This window comes from Heterodontus francisci, chromosome 6 (genome assembly GCF_036365525.1).
Source record: "Heterodontus francisci isolate sHetFra1 chromosome 6, sHetFra1.hap1, whole genome shotgun sequence".
Lineage (NCBI taxonomy): Eukaryota > Metazoa > Chordata > Chondrichthyes > Heterodontiformes > Heterodontidae > Heterodontus > Heterodontus francisci.
Window position 1 is genome coordinate 126907782 of NC_090376.1, and position 20972 is coordinate 126928753.

A 20972-nucleotide genomic window follows, 5' to 3' on the forward strand; every position below is an offset into this window, starting at 1 on the left:
CACTGCAGTGGGAGGGGTTTACTCTCACTGTCTCAAACATTAACACTTTCAAACCCTTATACTACTGCTCCCAAGCTGGATTAGCAGCGTATCTAGGAGAAGGACAACTCCAAAAATTAAAACCTGCATCCCTTCAGCTACTGCTCTTGTGGCACACGTTTCACCAGAGAAGATTAGCTGCCTTGGACTAGAGAATGAAAGAAGCTCTGAACAAACCTCAGCCACTTAAATATAACCCATCTGCAGGTTGTCCAGCAATCAAATCCAACATATCAGACTAGCAAACCCTGTGGCAATGGAAAAGTGGCAACCGGGAGTGGGAGAGGATGCAACTGGCAGTCTTCAGTCATAACCCTGCACACAGGTGGCCTCAGGGTAATGGTGGTTACAGAATCAGGTTCCTAAAGGACAAGCGAGCATATCACAAATCCAGTGCCTTCAACCACCCAGCCAACAGTGACTTCACCTGTAATAAATTGCAATCAGATCTACAAATCAAGATTTGGTTTAACATCACATATGAGATGACACCAACCTCGACGGTGAACAACCAGTTGCCTTGCTGAACATTCATCTGTTGAAGCAATGGGAGAATCTATATATATATATAATTATACAAGACTGGAATGTTTTAATTTTAAAATTACTTCAAACTAGAAATGGACACCTAGTTCCCCTACCTATGCAAGTGATTCTATCCTGTCAGGGATGGGGAAAAGAACAACACTAGATATGGTAATATAAAAGCAAAATACTGCAGATGCTGGAAATCTGAAATTAAAACAGAAAGTGCTGGAAACACTCAGCAGGTCAGGCAGCTGATGAAATGTCATAGACCTGAAATGTTAACTCTGCTTCTCTCTCCACAGATGCTGCCTGACCTGCTGAATATTTCCAAATCTTTTTGTTTTTATAACATGAAACATGGTGTTGTTATAATCAGGGGAGGAGAAGTCGAAGGGGTCCCCTCTTGTCCATCTCCTTGTTTGACTGCAACAGGGCTTATTTCTTTTTTAAAGGGGATGTATTTGCCAATTCAATGAGTGGTTAATTATTTATATGACATGATCATAAAAGAACCAATCGGACAGGTTTTCTTGCATTTAACAAAGAAAAAGATTAGCTTTATTTTACTTAAATCGATCTAAGTAACAAAATTAACTACGGTCCAATTTTCACACACACACACACACTTGAGGTTCACACACACACACACACACACACAAGGGGAAGGATAGATTGGTCAGATTAGAATTCAGAGCAATAAAAAAGGGTATACAGTTTGTAGAGTTTGGTGACTTAGTTGTCTTCCGGTGGTTCTGAGGCTTCCGGCTTGTAGATGTGGCCAGCTGGTTCAGTGGTTCTCCTGGAGAACAGCAAGGCAGATGATTTCCTTCACTGGGTCTCTGTCTGCAGCAGTGATAGGCTTAGGTGGTCATGGCCAGCAGGCAGGGTTTGAAACTTGCAAGGTGGACTGGAGAGAGAGAGAGACAGAGAGACCTCACTTGAGTCTTCTCTGGTCAGTGTCTAATTTCTTGCTTGGTCTGCAGAGAGAGAAAAAACAGCTTAAACATACAGATGGTGGGCCTGTCACATGAGTGTCCCTAGGATGTATTTCCTTTTAAAATTTAATCAGTTCATATCCAGGAATGCCCTTCTTTCAACCAGGATCCCTTTGTTCAAGTGACTGCCTTTGAGTGGTTCATCTCCACCAGTTTAATATCCCAAGTGATTGTCTTTAATGTCTTGTTAATGAGGACAGGGAAGGTAGTTTACTCAAAATTCCTAGGTAATTGTTCTGGCTGGGGACTGAGCAGACAGTACATCTCCACTCGATGCATTGGAATGTAAGGTATTTTGATGCAAATTGAGGTGGCCGTTTTAGCTTCTAGCAGTCACCGTTCATAGTTATTGTTCTTTTTAAAAATTTAATTCAGGTTTTCAGCCAGTGGGGTAAAAAAATTATAATTTGGCATAGCACGTGTTTGTGATTGTGTTGTTTATAAATATTATTGGCATTTTAAAAGGAAGATATGAAAACCTTACAATGCTAGAGATGCATTCTTTTATCTGTCTGCACATTGGTTTAAATATTCCTGCTCAAACTTTATTCAATGCTTTTGTTGCAATTAACTTTAAATAGGGCATGCCATAGCAAAAAGAATCAAATTAACCCTTTACAGTCTGCAACATGACTTGAGATGAGGCTTTGATAGGGTTTCAGTCATTTGCCGTATGAACTAACCTACCTTTATTGTTGTGCAACAGACTAAAATTTGACTGATTTCACTTCCAAAGAAATATTTACAGGCAGTCGCCATGACATTTTGTATTATATGAGCTTATGTAGTGAAGAGTATAGCACTCTTTAGGTTGTTAGACTTGTTTAAATATTTGACTAGTTTAGTACAGAGGAAATTCACTTCTGCCAATTTGCCAACTGTGTTACAATTTCAAACTCTAGTTATCATAGATACCTTACCTACTACTAATTCCCATTGTAAAAGTGCTTCTAGTTCATCTAATTACAACTCTCCACTAATGGAAGCCATACTTGCTTGTATGTAACTATTGTTCAGTTTGTCTTGATGGGCTAGTGAATAAATGCACTTTTCAGTGTGAACTGGAGTCATAAAAACCACAAGTGTCTCAGCTTTGATCGCCTGTCTGTGTGCGGGATTAGTTTATGTCACTGCAGCCAGCTATAGGGGTATTCATGTTAATGGTTAATTATGTTAAAGGTAAATGATTAATTATGTTAAAAGCAAACAGTTGAAGTTCATTTCAGGATATGAAGTGAATATAAAGAGAGCCTGCTGGATACAAGGGTTGTTGATGAACAGAAGGCAGAGATGTGTAATGCTGCATTCTGTGAATAAACTGACCAGCCAGAAAAGGATCTGCATCTAGTTTCATTCCTCACTGTTTGGCTTGGATCCATATAACAGTTCAAATTAATCTTAGCACCTATGGGTGAGGGACAAAGGAACACTAATGGAGATTTCCAGTCCTGGTATCCATTAACCCTTGTTAGAAAATCATACGTGTAGATACTCAATGAACCAGGATTGGGCTTGACTGTATTTCTCCAGTTGGATAGTTACACCGAGACAAAAGCACAGAAACAGACCATTCTGCTCACCTGGTCTGTGCTGGTGTTTATGCTCCACACGAGCCTCCTCCCATTCTACTTCATCTCACTCTATTTGCATATCCTTTTATTCCTTTCTCCCTTTTTGTGCTTATCTATCTTCCCCTTAACTGCATCTATGCTATTTGCCTCAACTACTCCTTGTGGTAGCAAGTTCCACATTCTTACCATCCTTTAAGTAAAGAAGCTCCACCTGAATCCCCTATTAGATTTATTAGTGACTATCTTTTATTTATAGTCCCTAGTTTTATTCCTTCTCACAAGTGGAAACATTTTCTCCACATCTTCTCTATCAAACCCTTTCATAATCTTAAAGACATGTATCAGGTCACCCATCTGCATTCTCTTTTCTAGGGGAATGAGCCCCAGCCTATTATATCATCCCAGATAGTTATAACCTCTCAGTTCTGGTATCATCTTCATCCTTATAGATAATCTGTGAAGCTCATTCATACAGGCACAATTAACTGGAAGAGGAGAGGGATGATATGTCTTTACCCCCACCCCATTTCTATTCTGCTTTGGCTTATGTCCCCATTGCTCCAAATTCTGGAATAGTCGCTGCTCTCTCCCCTCCAATGCCTGATACATGTTTGCATTTCTGCTCACATGTGAAGAATGGGCAGGTATTGGAGACCTGCTTGTGTCTCTGTATCTCTACTCCTGCTTGAAATGGTTGTTAAGTGGAATTTTACAACACTGCCCCAAAATACAGAAAAGAAAAATTGCTGGTCGAGGGGCTTTATATTGTATTTTTGCTTGTGTAGGCAGTAATGGGACTGTGTATAGGGCATCACTCTTGTGAAACAATTGGCATTTATACAACTGTTTAAGAGGCATTTGGCAGCCGCTTCATCAGATTGCCCTAGTTGTTCATGGGAAGGAAGTATCACCATGCATAGGCCTGATGTGATGCATAAATTGGGATAAACTGAAAAGCCAACAACTCAGAATAAAGTAGATTTCATGAGCTGAAACCAACACGTAAATGTTTCATTTCATATGGGAGCCATTGATTAGTTTGTTAGCTTTGTACAAAGAGAGTTTTGATAGTGGTATGGAGAATGAAAGACAGGTGTGTTCTTGCTCACAGTTAAGATGAATTAATGTGTACAACATGCTAAAAGCTTAGAAAGCATATGTAATGCAAATTAGGACTACTTTGGGAATGGTTTGAGCCAAATATTGCATCATTTCTTATCCAGACTGTCAGTGAAGTGAGTTAGACACAAGTATCAAGACACAAGTACCACAAAAAAAAACATGGAGTGTCTAGAGTATTAAAGTACCATAGTCAAGTCTGTTACATGTTAAATCACTAACAATACGACTAACGCATTGAGATGTCCTGACCTTGTTTGTGATTCTAGCTTTCCAGAGACAAACAACAGACCTTGTCAGTTTAACAGATGAAAAATGCCAGCAGAATATATTAACTGGAAGGTCACTTAACTATATAGCCATTAAGTAAGAGGATTGCAGAAAATGCAGCCAAAGAGTATCCATCACATGAATCTCAGCCTGAAAATAATGAGAACTGTAATCTTCTGGTATGAAATTGAAGAATCGTTTGTGATGACAAACGTCAAGCAGTACAAGAAAGTGCTTCCATTTTTGACCAACTTTTTTAGGAATTTGAAACAGTTTGTTCAAAATGTTTCTTGTGGAGCATTTTAACAATATATAGCAGAGCATTTCTGTAATGAGGCCACATTATCAAACCTTTCCAGCTTGCTTGAGATGTAAAGGTAGGCTGGAGAAAGTCTAATGAGCTGAGGACATGTCATCATCCTTAGAATATAGAGAAATTTGGATTTAAACTCGCCTTTTCTACAAAACACAGACTCTATGATCAATTTGATCACATGCTTTAAGCTATCGATTTAACTGAGTACCCTGCAGACAAGATGAAATACAAAGGTTTAAAGAGCTCGGAGAAGAATGATCCTAGGAATAGGCTGAATACACCATAACAAATTAGTTGAAATATCAAGCTGCTCTAACATCACAGGCTGTAAAGGAAAGAAAACCATGGAGCTATGAAGCGTTTATTGGGTATTAATTGGTATGCATTGCCCATTTCTTTTTGGGCATAAGCTGGGCACAAAGCACAACCGCTTATCAGCAGGACAGTCTGTGCCTAATCTGCGCTGGCATTGATCCCACTGCTAAACTCGTGGGGGTCCATTTTTTTAGTCATCCAGGTCGGAAATAGGTCTTCACTCAGGAATTTTTAGCATGCCCTGGTGGCTGCTGACCAAAAATAGCTTTTGACAACATAGGCAAGCTATGGCTCAGTTGATTGCACTCTTGTCTGAGGCCAGAAGGTCGATATTAATGACTTGGATGAAGAGACAGAGAGTAATGTATCTAAGTTTGCTGATGATTCAAAGCTCAGTGGAAAGGTAAGCTGCGGGAAGGACATAGAGAGACTGGAAAGAGATATAGACAGGTTAAGTGAATGGGCAACAAGATGGCAAATGGCATAATATTAGGGAAGTGTGAAGTTTGTTAAATTTGGTCGTAAAAATAGAAAAGTAGAATATTATTTAAAAGGTGTGTAACTGGTAAGTGTTGATGTTCAGAGAGACTTGGGGATACCCGTACAAGGAATGCACAAAGTTAGCATGCAGGTGCAGCAGTCTATTAGGAAGGCAAATGGCATGTTGGCCATTATTGCAAGGGGATTGGAGTACAGGAATAAAGTCTTACTAAAATTGTACAAGGCTTTTGTGAGATCGCACCTGGAATCCAGTGTGCAGTTTTGGTTTCCACATTTAAGAAAGGATATACTTGCACTGGAAGCGGTGCAGCAAAGATTTGCTTAAGTGGTCCCTTCGGATGAGGGGGTTGTCTTATGATGATAGGCTGAGTAAATTGGGCCTATATTCTCTGGATTTTAGAAGAACGAGAGGCGATCTAATTGAGACATACAAGATTCTGAAAGGGCTTGATAGGGTAGAAGCTGAGAGATTGTTTCTGCTGGTCAGGGAATCTAGAACACGGGGACACAGTCTCAGGATAAGGGGCTGATCATTCAGGACTGGGATGAGGAGAAGCTATTACAATCAAAGGGTCGTGAATCTTTGGAATTCTCAACCCCAGAGGGTTGTGGATGCTCTAACATTGAATATATTTAAGGCTGGGATAGATAGATTTTTGGTCTCGCAGGGAATCAAGGGATATGGGGAGTGGGCAGGACAGTAGAATTGAAGCCCAAGATCAGCCATGATATTGAATGGCGGAGCAGGCTCAATGGGTCTTATGATCTACTTCTGTTCCTATTTATTGTGTTCTTGTGGGTTTAAGTCCCACTCCAGGACTTTGATGCAAAAATCTAGGCTGGCACTGCAGTGCTGAAGGAGTGTTGCATTGTTGTAGGTGTCTTTTGGATGAGATGTTAAACAGAAGCCTTCTCGGTTAGACATAAAAGATCCCACGGCACTATTTCAAAGACGAACAGAAGAGTTATCCACAGTGTCCTGGCAAAGCTTTAACCCTCAACTAACATCACAAAAAAAATGATTATCTGGTCATTATCACATTGCTGTTTGTGGCAGCTTGCTGTGTGAAAATATATTGCCACGTTTCCTACATTACAACAGTGACTATACTTCAAAAGTACTTTGTTGACTATAAAGTGCTTTGGGACTTCAGTGATAATGAAATGCAAATATTAAAAAAACACTCCTTTGGAGCCACGATCAGTCCCCTTGCCCAGTTGGCACCAACTGCCCCTTCAAGGACTTCCCCAAGGGGTCACTGCAGGCAAGGATTTGCTTGGGTGGGGAACAGCTTAACCAGTGCCAGCAGAATATTCTGAGACTAGACCTGAGGGCCAACATCTGTCGATCCTCAGGCCCTTTGTTTTGGAAAGTGCCAAATTTGGATCTGAAAATGGGTCCAGATTAATTGCTACACCCAGTGAGTATAAGTATATTCTTCTTTGGCCTCCTTGTCTCGGGAGACAATGGGTAAGCGCCTGGAGGTGGTCAGTGGTTTGTGGAGCAGCGCCTGGAGTGGCTATAAAGGCCAATACTAGAGTGACAGACTCTTCCACTGGTGCTGCAGAAAAAATTGGTTGTCGGGGCTGTTACACAGTTGGCTCTCCCCTTGCGCTTCTCTCTTTTTTTCCTGCCAACTGCTAAGTCTCTTCAACTCACCACACTTTAGCCCCGCCTTTATGGCTGCCCACCAGCTCTGGCGATCGCTGGCCAACTGACTGCCACGACTTGTGATCAATGTTACAGGACTTCATGTCACGTTTGCAGACGTCTTTAAAGCGGAGACATGGATGGCTGGTAGGTCTGATACCAGTGGCGAGCTCGCTGTACAATGTGTCCTTGGGGATCCTGCCATCTTCCATGCGACTCACATGGCCAAGACATCTCAAGTGCCACTGACTCAGTAGTGTGTATAAGCTGGGGATGTTGGCCGCCTCGAGGACTTCTGTGTTGAAGATGCGGTCCTGCCACCTGATGCCAAGGATTCTCTGGAGGCAGCGAAGATGGAATGAATTGAGATGTCGCTCTTGGCTGACATACGTTGTCCCGGCCTCGCTGCCATAGAGCAAGGACTGAGGACACAGGCTTGATACACTCGGACTTTTGTGTTCCATGTCAGTGCGCCATTTTCCCACACTCTCATGGCCAGTCTGGATATAGCAGTGGAAGCCTTTCCCATGCGCTTGTTGATTTCTGCATTGAGAGACAGGTTACTGGTGATAGTTGAGCCTAGGTAGGTGAACTCTTGAACCACTTCCAGTGTGTGGTCGCCGATATTGATGGATGGAGCATTTCTGACGTCCTGTCCCATGATGTTCGTTTTCTTGAGGCTGATGGTTAGGCCAAATTCGTTGCAGGCAGCCGCAAACCTGTCGATGAGACTCTGCAGACACTCTTTAGTGTGAGATGTTAATGCAATCTCACCAAAGCCTTTGACCTCGTCAGCACACGTGGTCTCTTCAGACTACTAGAAAAGATTGGACGTCCACCAAAGCTACTAAGTACCATCACCTCATTCCATGACAATATGAAAGGCACAATTCAGCATAGCGGCACCTCATCAGACCCCTTTCCTATCCTGAGTGGCGTGAAACAGGGCTGTGTTCTCGCACCTACACTGTTTGGGATTTTCTTCTCCCTGCTGCTCTCACACGCGTTCAAGTCTTCAGAAGAAGGAATTTTCCTCCACACAAGATCAGGTGGCAGGTTGTTCAACCTTGCTCGCCTAAGAGCGAAGACCATAAGCATATTAAGGTGCGATATAGTCACTTTGACAGGGCTGGAATGGAATGATAATGCGGGCATAATTTTGAATCTATTTGTCCAAAATTGTACTCATTGAGGTATGGTAAACTGCATTAGATTCCAAGAGGTCATAATGAATCAACGACTTTATTTTATCACTTTGAAAATCTGCAGGTTAAAATTTATCGCTCAGAAGTGGAACAAATAAAAAATATTCTGTTATTGTTAAAATTCAATACCTGCCACTACCTCGACTTGAACTGAGTGATGTCACAGGGTGAAAAGATAATGTGAAGGGCATGGGTGAGATTGATGATGCTAATCTAAATTCAAGATAAAGAGAAGCAATAGGGCATTGGGCAAGCTAATTACAGTGAGATTGGATGCAGATAGTTTGGCTGTAATTTGCTTTAACTTCTTTGCTCTTGACTTTCTCCTCTCTGCATCTGAAGACCCTGACAAGGCTGGGTATGGCTCACAGATGCTGTCAGCAACCACCTTTCCCCCCCAACTGTTTCTTGCAAGAACCATTTATCTATGAGTTTAGGCCTCTACAATCTCCCACGCAACAACCCTGCAAACACCAGAACATAGCCCCCTGCGATCACCACCCCTCCCGCGATCACCGATTCACATGATTTCCGACTCTTCCCTGAACCCCATCTATTTCTGCCTCCATTTCTCTCTAACTCTTCTCTGATCTGTCCTTGAATCCACTAACTCTGCTCCCGATTTCTAACTCTCCTTGGACCATCCCATCTCTGGCCCCAATTTCTGACTCTCCCTCAATCCTCCCCATCTCTGGCCCATAATCTCCAACCTTTCCCCGACTCCCCCAACTCTGGCCCTGATCTCGCCCTGACACCTGCCGATCGCTCCCCCCAATGCTGTATCGCCTGCCTGTCAAAATCTCTATCCAAAGCAAAGCAAACTTTATACGATCTGCGGCTGTGGCCTTCTTCAGAGAACTTCCCTGTTTGACAGGGAGCCAATCCTGCCAATCAGTCTGGCTTCCATGTGGGGAAACTATTAAAACAAAACACACATGCCATGGAGTTAAAAATCCACGGCATTCGGGGAAACCCAATCAGTTGGGTTCCCGACCATAATTTATCTGCCACACTCAGAAATCCTGGCCCAGTAAATATTGGGGCCTAGGAGTAGGAAATCTGCTGGCACCACACGATACTTGACTAGAAGTGCAAATTCGGAAATGATCACCATGGTACTTTTGTTAGTCTTTCTTCACTCAAGAGGGTCTATGAAATGGCTCACAATTATCATTTTCAACAACATATGTTTGAATTTTCTAGGGAGGAAAGGGTTGCAATAAAATACTCAGTAGCCCAGCAACCCTTGAGATGATGGAAATCACTGTTCAATATTTCAATATTTTAAAAAAAGTTGAATGTAAGTAATGGAATTGCCTCAGACCTATAACCTTTTGCTGGATGATGAGAATTTTTACAGTTAAAGAATCAAGACAAGCACAATATCCACAGAAGATTTGTTGTAGGGAAGATAGAGTCAAGGGATCAGCCGATGCTGGATCCTAACTAACTGGAGTAAGGATGAAGTGAATGCCCCTTGCAGAAACCTTGGTGGATTGCTTTCTTTTGTCAGGCTGTACATGTTGAAGCTGGCCCATACTGTCTTTGAACTTTCAAACTCACACATTTTCCACACTCCTGCCTGAACAGCTATAGGATTTTGAGGGCATCAGCATGATGCTTTGAGATTATAATTGATCATATTGCTCATGAAATATTTATTGACCTCTCAACTAAAAGGTTTGTAGTTGGTCCTGGTCTTTTACTTAAAAGGTGCTTGATTTTCCTTCCTCTCTGTCTTCATCAAGATTCAGAATTTAGGCACTCAACCAGAGGCAAGATGTCAGAGCGTGAACAATTTCGAAGCTATTGGGTTCGAACTTGGTTGCAATCTGTTTTCAGTCACTCTGTGCTTGCCTAAACTTGGGCCTCAAGCGACATTCACTTAATTTGGTTGAGCATACGGTGCCGATTATGCCTCCATATGCAGCCCACCCATTTTGCCTGCCCCGTCGTTAGGGCAGTTTGCCTCACAAGCAGCAGCTTCAAGCTACGTCCCAGAACGGGGTGGAGGCAGTTGCAATGGTCCGCTGACTATCACTTGCAATTCCTCTTGGCTCCACAGCAAAGTGTTGGGTAATATTTTTGCTTAAGACACTGCTCACATTTTGATGACTGCAGCAATGACTGAAAAATTTGGAGTCATTGTGGACCAATTTCCTCTCTTCCGCTGGTGTACAGTTCAAGGTGGTGCCAGCAATGCTCAGGTGCCTCACTAAAGACTCAGCTTGGTAGTGCTCTTACCTCCTAGTCAGAAGATTCTGAATTCAAAACCAACTCCAGGATTTGAGCACACAACCCAGGTTCCTGCTTTAGTGCAGTATTGAAGGGCTATTGCATTATTAAACATGCTGTTGCCATGGATGAAATGTTTAACCGAGGCTCTGTCTGCACATTCTGCTGCTTCAGGTGAACAGTTAAGATCCCTTGGACTACTTGAAGAAGAGCAGGGAATATTTTGGTGTCTTGGTCAATGTTTCATCCTCATTTCACTCCACTAACATAAATCAGATTGACTGACTATTTGTAGGACTCTGCTGTGTAAAAAAACAGATGCTGAATTATCCCTTACGATTACGTTGAATATACAGAACAGAAATAGGCCATTCGGCCCAACTAGTCTGTGCTGGTTGTTACACCCCACACAAGTCTCCTCTCATTTCATGTACCTCATCAGCTTGTCAGATTACCTTTCTATTCCATTATCTCTCATACTTGCCTAGATTACTTTTAAAAGTATCTATGTTATTTGCTTCCACACTTCCTGTAGTTTCGATTTCCACATTCTAACCACTCTCTGAGTGCAGAGATTGTTCCTTATTTTCCTACTGGATTTATTAGTAAGCATCTTGCATTTATGGTCCCTAGTTTTGCATTCTCTCCATATCTACCTTGTCCACCTCATTCATAACTCCTCTAAATCTTCACTTTTCTGAAGAAAAAGGCCCCAACCTGCTCATTCTTTCCCAATAGCTGTAATGTTCTAGTACGGTCCTTGTAATGCAGTTCATGTGAAGTGCTCCGGGGGGTTTCTGTGGCAAAGTGCTATATAATTGCAAGTTCTTTCTTCAATGGTGTGTGACCCAGAACAGCAAGTGCCAGACAGCTTTGTAACCAGGGGAGCATTATGACCGAGTCGAGTCTTGTCCTCGTCTGGCACATACACATATTCACGCTCTCCACATGAGTCACAAGAAAGCAATTAGGGGAAGCTAACTTAACTGATCTTTCTCTCCATAACACAAGAATTCTGTAGTAAATTGTACTCCAGCCAACAGCCGCTAAGCCAGCACCGACCAAGCTAGAACTAAGGCTAGATTTTCAAAGAATTCACCATTCATGGGGCAACAATACTGGGAGCTTTTGTAAGTTAATTATTGCAGACACTTGAAAAAACAGATTGCATTTATATAGCACCTTTTCAAGGTGACTTTGCAGTCATTAGAGTACTTTTAAAGTGTAATCACTGCTGTAATGCAAGAAACACAGCAGCCAATTTGAACACAGCAATCTCACACAAACAGCAATATGATAACGACCAGGTAATCTGTTTGAGTGACTTTGGTTGAGGAATAATTGATGGGCAGGACACTAGGGACAATGCCCCTCTTCTTCTTCAAGAAGTGCCATGGGATCTTTTACATCCACCTGTGAGAGCAGACTCAGTTTAACAACTTGACTGAAAGATGACATCTCTAACAGTGCAGCACTCCCTCAGTACTGCACTGGGAATGTCAGCCTAAGGTGTTATACATGAGTCTGTGGACCAGGATTTGAACCCATAACTGTTTCTCTCAGATGAGCGTGATACCATCTGAGCCAGTGAGTACAGTAGCTGCATTTCTGTGACAGATTGGATAAAAAGCAAAATGAATCCTATGGCAGTGTAACATCTGCCTCATAAGAAACAGATGTGATAGGGCTAAACATACAGCAGCAAGTAGTAAGAATTTTGCCTTGCCAAATTAAAAATAGCGATAGTAAATAGACCTTCTGGACCTTTGCTCTACAAGAGATGTTGCCTTTGTTGACAGCTTAAGTTGCTAAGGTAAGCAATATACTCCAGAAAAGTGAAAGGTCACATTTGACAGTCTCTTCTGACATAGCTGATTGGTTTCAAAGTATAATTTAAGGAGTTTGAAAATAAAGGGATTGCACACATCTCTATCCATGTCACGCCAAAATGTGTCACACCATTTCTACATTTTCACCTACTCTACTCAAAACAGGCACCAAGTCTATTTGGGGTTCTGAAGCACACTGCAGCAATCTAGCACACACAACCAGCCTCCCCCACCTCCCGAGTGTCTTGGCCAATACTTACCCCTCAGCCAACATCAGAAAAAATAGATGATCTGGTCATTGTCAGACTGTTATTTCTGGGACCTTTGCATGCACAATTTGGCACCTGCATTTCCGACAGCACAACAGAGACTATGCTTCATAAGTACTTAATTGACTGTAAAGAGCTTTGGGGTATTCTCAAGTCATGAACGGCATTAATCCTTTAAAACACAAAAGTATAATAAAATGCATGAGGAAGTAGGCTTATAGAACAATTGTACACTCAAATCATATCACAATGTTATTAGTGTTGTCGTGGTCCTTGATCTTGGGATCTGTTAGGTTGAAATTCTGGAAAGTGATTGGTTGAAGGAATAGTGATCTCCAGTTCTGCAATCTGATTGATTAAAGAAAGTTTAATAATAAGAAATGACCTTGTACTTCTTGGACCCAACTTTGACTTCAGCCTGGATGGATGAGAAAACAAAGTTTTCTTTGTCTGCTGGCTAAAGGGTTATTACTTGGAATAAGTCTGCGCAGTTTCAGTTAGTTCTTAATGGGTCCACAACTCAAAGCCATCCTTAATTTTGTTTGAAATTGTCAATCTCATTAAGAGAACACACTGGGTGTTTAGTGTGGGGAATGGAACTTATCACACTGTTACAGTTGGAGGGGAGGGTTTTGTTCCGAGGTTAAAATTGAGGCAGAGTAAGAGAGTTTCACTCTGGACATAACTGTGCTACACATGTCCCAGATGCAGTGCCTGAAATATGAATGTGATCCATCTCCCAGCTTTAACATGTCTCGTCTAGATTCCCATTAAGAATTATCAGTTGTCAGAATTCAAATGCATTGCTATTTTTACTTGGAGACTGTCTTTGAAGCCAAGGGGCAGGATTTAGAACAGCTCCCCAGAGTAACTCCAGCAGAACATAGCAGAGGAGCTCTTTGGGACCCTCTTCATTACAGTTCCTACTGCTTACAGTGAGCATGTTCGTATGAATGCAATTTACGCACTCTATGTGCTGGACTGTGTTTTGAACGAGTCTATGCCGATGTTTATGCTCCCCACAAGCCTCCTCTTACCCCTCTTCATCTAGCTTTCTCAGCACAACTTTCTATTCCTTTCTCCCTCATGTGTTTATCTAGCTTCTCCTTAAATACACCAGTGCCATTTGCCTCAATTACTACTTGTGATAGTGAGTTCCGCATTCTGACCATTCTCTGGGTGAAGGAGTTCCTCCTGAATTCCTTATTGATGGCTATGTTATATTCATGGCCTCTAATGTGGGTCCCCTCTTTCTCTACGTCTACCTTATCAAACCCTTTCATAATCTTAAAGACTTTTTTTGTAATGCAAGTGACTAACAGGAAATCCAGGTTCAGAAAATACAGAAAAAAATTTACTGACTTAAATTACGTTACCTTTCATACTGCACATTAACATTTTAATGCCATATGCTGTCTAGTTATTATGATGGATAGGCTGTGCTATGTGAGCACTTTAATTACTAATACCAAAATGTGTTGAAGTTGAAATATTGTGGTTGGTAAGAGGCATCAGTGCAGAAATGACCCATTTAATATTGACCTGTGGAACTGAAGTATGGATTCAAATCTGTAATTAATACAGGCCTGTTCCTTAAAATGCTAACACAAGGGCTCGATAAAAAATGCTAACAAGGTTTAAACAATCACATGCAATTTATTGACATTTTAATACTCGCGGCTTCTGCCAGGTCTGTATTTAGCAATACTATATGAAATATGGATGAATTATGTATTAATATCCGTATTTCACAGTAACATTTTAACATGGAAATGATATAATGAATGATATTAACTGAGAGAACTCAAGTTACAAAAAGAACTATGTTTTTCTATATCTCTGCTTGTTTTTTTGTTCTACTTGGCCAAGTTTTAAAATTTCTTCTTCCCAATTGACCATTCTTCTGAGGGTGGGTGATTCATGCGGGGGCATTCTGCCCTACCATACCCTGGCACTTTACTGTTCTTCACATGTGAGGCAGTGGGTTCAAGTCAGTTATTTAACTGATAGATATTATAACCAAACCTGATCCACGTCTTCACACAAACATACATGCACACACATTCACACACACACTCCTACTCACTCAAACACACTAACACAGACACACTATCATACACACACAATCACACCCACACACGCACAATCACACACTCACACACACACTCGCACAATCACACACACACACACTCGCACAATCACACACACAAACACACTTGCACACACAACCACACACACTCGCAGAATCAGACACACTCACAAACACAAAATCACATACACTCACACACAAACTTACACTCGGTCTCACACACACACACACACACACACACACTCACATTCACATACACACACTCCAACACACAATCACACACACAATCACATAAACGCAAATGCACATGCAAAATCAGTGGTTGCAGCATGCTAAAGACAACTAAGTAATCTCACAACCAATGGATCAGATCAAAACTCTGCAGTCCTGCCACATCCAGTCGTGAATGGTGGGGACAATTAAACAACTAAATGGAGGAGAAGGCTCCATAAACATCTCCATCCTCAATGATGGGGGAGTCCAGCAAAAGACAAAGCTGAAGCATTTGCAACCATCTTCAGCCAGAAGTGCTGAGTGAATGATCCATCTCGGTCTCCTCCTGAGGTCCCCATCATCACAGATGCCAATCTGCAGACAAACAAACAATTCAATTCATTCCACATGATATTAAGAAACAGCTGAAGGCACTGGATACAGCAAAGGCTATGAGCCCTGACAACAAGCAACACCCTTAGCCAAGCAGTTCCAGTACAGCTACAGCACAGGCATCTACACAACAATGTAGAAAATTGCCAAAGTATGTCCTGTCCACAAAAGGCAAGACAAATCCAACCCAGCCAATTACCGCCCCATCAGTCTATTCTCAATCACCAGCAAAGTGATGGAAGGTGTCGTCAACAGTCTCATCAAGTGGCACCTACTCACCAATAGCCTGCTCACTGATGCTCAGTTTGGGTTCCACCAGGGCTATTCAGTTCCTGACCTCATTACAGCCTTGGTCCAAACATGGATAAAAGAGCTGAACTCCAGAGATGAGGTGAGAGTGACTGCTCTTGACATCAAGGCAGCATTTGACTAAGTTTGGCATCAAGGACCCTAGCAATACTGAAGCCAATAGGAATCAGGGGAAAACTCTCCACTGGGTGGAGTCATACCTAGTATAAAGGAAAATGGCTGTGACTGTTGGAGGCCAATCATCTCAGCCCCGGGACATCACTGCAGGAGTTCCTCTGGGTAGAGTTTTAGGCCCAACCATCTTCAGCTGCCTCGTCAATGACATTACCTCCAACGTAAGATCAGAAATGGGGATGTTTACTGATGATTTCACACTGTTCAGTATCATTCACAACTCCTCAGATACTGAAGCAGTCTGTGTCCAAATGCAGCAAGGCCTGGACAACATTCAGGCTTGGGCTGATACATTTGGGCCATACAAGTACCAGGCAATGACAATCTCCAACAAGAGGGAATATAACACAAGAGCACAAGAATTAGGAGCAGGAGTAGCCCATTCGGTCCCTCAAGCCTGCTCTGCCATTCGATAAGATCATGGCTGATCTGATTGTGGCTTCAACTTCACTTTCCTGTCTGCCCCCCATAACCCTTGACTGTCTTGTCGATCAAAAATCTACCTAACTTAGCCTTGAATATATTCATTGACACAGCCTGCACTGCTCTCTGGTGATGAGAATTCCACAGAAAAAAAATTCTCCTCATCTCAGTCTTAAATGGGAGACCCATAATTTTTAAACTGTGTCCCCTAGTTCTAGAATTCCTCACAAGGGGAAACATCCTCTCAACAAAGAACCTGTCAAGTCCCCTCAGGATCTTGTATGTTTCAATCAGATCACCTCTCATTCTTCTAAACTCTAATGGTTATAGGCCAACCTGCTCACCTTTCCTTATAAGATATCCCCCTCAAAAATCTTGGAACTCCCTCCTTAACAGCACTGTGGATGTATCTATACCACATGGACTGCAGTGGTTTGAGAAGGTGGCTCACCGCCACCTTCTCCAGGGCAATTCAGGATAGGCAACATGCTCACATGCCAAGAACGGATAGGAAAAAATCATACACTTACACGTGCACACACATAAACACACACACACACACACAAAATCACAGACACAAAATCACACACATTCACAATCACTCACACAGACACTCAGAATCACACACACATACAATCATGCACTCACAAGCCAGAATTTTACGTCAGGGCAAAAGCCCCACCCACCGGCCAAAAAGTCGGGGTGAGCCCGCCTCCGCCAGGCCTGGAAGCCACATTGTAATTTTACGTGGCTTAATTGGCCTTGGTTGGGATTTATGCTCCTCTGAGGCAGGAAGTCTCCCCCTCTAAGTGCTGCCGCCAATCAACAGGATGGCAGCTCTTCAGTCCCAGCAGCGCCACCTGGAGTGGTGGCCACTGCTGGGACTGCACTCAGCCAGAAGAGGACCGTGAACATTGCTCTCCATAAAGGTGGCCTCCATAATGGGGTTTTGGGCCTCGCCGAGGACAATCGGCTGAACACTAGCGAGGGGAGTGCGGGTCGTTCAAGAGGGCGGGGGTTGGTGCTCCAGTAGGGGCGGCTTGTGCTACTGGAGGGGGGCCCTCTGTGGGGCTCAGGGTGCCTGATCAGGAGGCCCCTCCCCCGGGCCCACATGTCGGCCACCAGATTTTACAATTAATTGGCCACTTAAGGGTCTCAATTGGCCTGGGGCAGGTGGGCCATTTGTCACCTCCCCCGTAACTCATATAATTGCAGCGGTGGAGGGAAGGTGATGACAAAGTAAACCCCATCCACCTCTCTCATAATTTTGCACCCCCTGCAACCCCCCACCTCCAGCCCTCTTCCACGGGGGGCGTAAAATTCCGGCCATGGACATACAATTACACATTCACAATCACACACACACTCACAATTGCACACACACCAAAATCACACACTCACAGACATACAATCACACACATGCACAATTACATACGCACACAATCACATGTGCACATACACATGCACTCACTCGTGTACACACGCTTGCATTTACAATCACACCCACATTCACACACTCACACACAAACACACTCACAATCACGCAAACATGCACTCACACACACTCATGCACATGATTACATGCACAATCACATACACAAATACATCACACACACAATAACGTACATGCAATCACAACCTCACACAAACAATCACACACTCAGACACACACACTCATGCTCACTAATACAATCTCACACAATCTCACACACAATCACATACACACCTTCATATACACTCTCACACTCACACACACTCACACGAACACTCACACTTATACAGACACTCATACACAATCACACAAACACATATACACATACACACACACAAACACACTCTCACATACTCACGCACATACTCACAAACACTGGCACATGCTCAGACATTCACAATCACATACACAAAAATGCACAAAAACTATACTGATTTCCAGCAGGGATCACTGATTAATGGTTTGGAGTTTGACCCAACCGTTTATTCTTCTCTGGAGTCTAGGATATTTAAACCTATTGGAGTTCTCCCATCACTGTTCTGTATTACAGTATTTAAAGAATCCTTGCAGTTATAATGTACCTTTCTCTCATTCATGTAAAGTCACTTTGACAGAGATGATACAAGAAGCTTTCTGTTCGACTGCTATCAGTTTCAGAGAGGTTTAGGCATACTGAACAGTTTTGATGTGAAATTATTCCAAAAAAACAGTGGCTTCAGATTGCAGCAATAGAGAGAAATGGACAGTTGAGGATTTTTTTTTTGTCATTGCATTTGTTAGTTGTGTAATTATGGTGGTAGTGTTTGTGAAATTAGTCATGAGTAGGAATCAGAAGTAGTGTTGGTAAAGTTCAGGGCTTATCACTGTCACATATGATGCCTATAGTAACCATGGTTACTTGGCTGTAAATATTCCCACTTGCAATATTAGTTCATGATCCCAGCCAACGTTGATCTGGCATAAATTAAAATAATTAATAATAATTCTCATTGCGTTATTATTTGTCATTTTTGTCAATGAGGCATTTGGGTTTAAAAGAAACAAGATGGCGAGATACAAAAGAATCAGTGTGTATTTCTCTCAATCTCTACCTTGCATAACTAAAAATTCATAAACATTTTCAAGGATTCATATTAAGAACATAAGGAATAGGAGCAGGAGTATTCAGATTCAGATGTCATCTCATTATTCCATTGGTAGTACAGTGGGAAGGAATGGCAAAACCTTCTTGAGTAATAATACCTTGGCAGTAACTTGAGTTTACCCAACATCAGAAGGATCCAACCTGTTACGTCTTAATGTCAGTGGAGTATGAAGCAGAATTTTTTGGCAGCCTTGGAAGCAAATGCATTCAAGTGACTAAAATAAATGCTGAACATCTTAAAGCAAGCACACAATGTATTATGGGTTCCGTCAGATCACCTCTGATCAAACAGAGTGTTCATTTCCACAAGCTCAAAGTTAGAATGCTTCTTAATAATGAAACAACAAAGCTGATATTGGATCTACATAACCATCTTTGATGATCTTATGAAAGATGATAGGCTGAAGTTTAGCACCCAAAAACAAGTGGGTTGGGTCAGATCAGATGTTAAAATTGTAAAAATCTGGAACCTGTCTCCAACCCACTCACTTCTTGCTTTAATGGAGGTGGGACAAGGGGCAGGCAGCCAACCCCCTCCCAGGAGGCAGATTGGCAATTTAAATATTTTAATGGTGCTGGTGGGCTCTGATTTAACCAGGCCTCCCAAATCTCGGCAGTGGAAGAGAGGTGAGAACATCTTCGGGAAGAAGGTGCTGAAGTTAGGAGTATTTCTGACTAGCCCCACAAGTTCCCATTCCATCAGACACCCAAATATAATGACTGCCAGGGAACAATTCAAACACTCCTCCCCACCCTTGAAGGGCAGATAGGATGCTCCCCTCCCCCTTGTTGGATGTATTTGCTCCTGCAGCCTACTCTGGTGTCCCCCCAACTGGAAGCCAAGCCTGCCAATGAGGCTGACCTCTGGGCAGGCCCCCTGTCAAGTACAGAAGACACAGTTTGCAGCATGTGGGGAAACCTAGAATTCTGGGTTTCCCATCTGAAACTTAGCCCCAACCTTTCCACTATCTACATGGCCCGCTCCTGTTAATTCCAGTAGGTATGACAAATGATTCAGTGTTTTGGATCTGCAATCCTAAAACAATTGAAGAACATAAGAACTAGGATCAGGAGTAGGCCATTAGACCCCTACACCCTGCACTGCCATTCAATAAGATCATGACTGAACTTCTACATAAGCTACACTTTTCTGCACTATCCCGATATCCCGAGATAAAGGGAATATGAACAATCTGAAATGAATCCCAACTTTTAATAAATAGAATAAATAAATAATACTGCTAGCCATTTTTAATTCTGTTATGTAAATATTGACAAAATCAGAAAGTCCTCCAAATCAATTCCTTCCAGAATCTTTAGCCATTGATAGAACTGACCAAATTTGGACTATTTGCAGCTCTAGAATAGCCTGAACATCATAAAAATAAACATTTTGAATATTTTACCATACAATTCCCTCTCTCACTAGCAGGTTAAGGGGAAGCAACTGCTAAGATTATCTTGCTTTTTGAAGTTACCAAGTAATACCTATGAGCTTGTGCTTTAGGGTTGCTGTTTGTTTCTAATCCTAGGTAGACCACAAGGAATGAGAGGTGGTGGTGGTGATGGTGATTGGCCCCTTCTGATGAGATATCATCTCATTTGTAGGTCCTTGACATACATTTTTAAGATGAATGTTAGTCCCTGCATGATTGAATTGAATGGTGGAGCAGGCTCGAAGGGCCCAATGGCCTACTCCAGCTCCTATTTGTTATGTTCTTATATGTGTCCCATTCAGTTATTTTGCTCTCTGCAAAATTTATTTTAAAGGAAAGGATAAGCAGTTGTTTTTACCTCCAGGTTTGCTGTCTGTGAGAATGCTTCAGTGTGATTGGCTGCTTACCCTGCTTGATGATATCACTGCTGCTGGATGCCTGGAGAATCCCTTGACT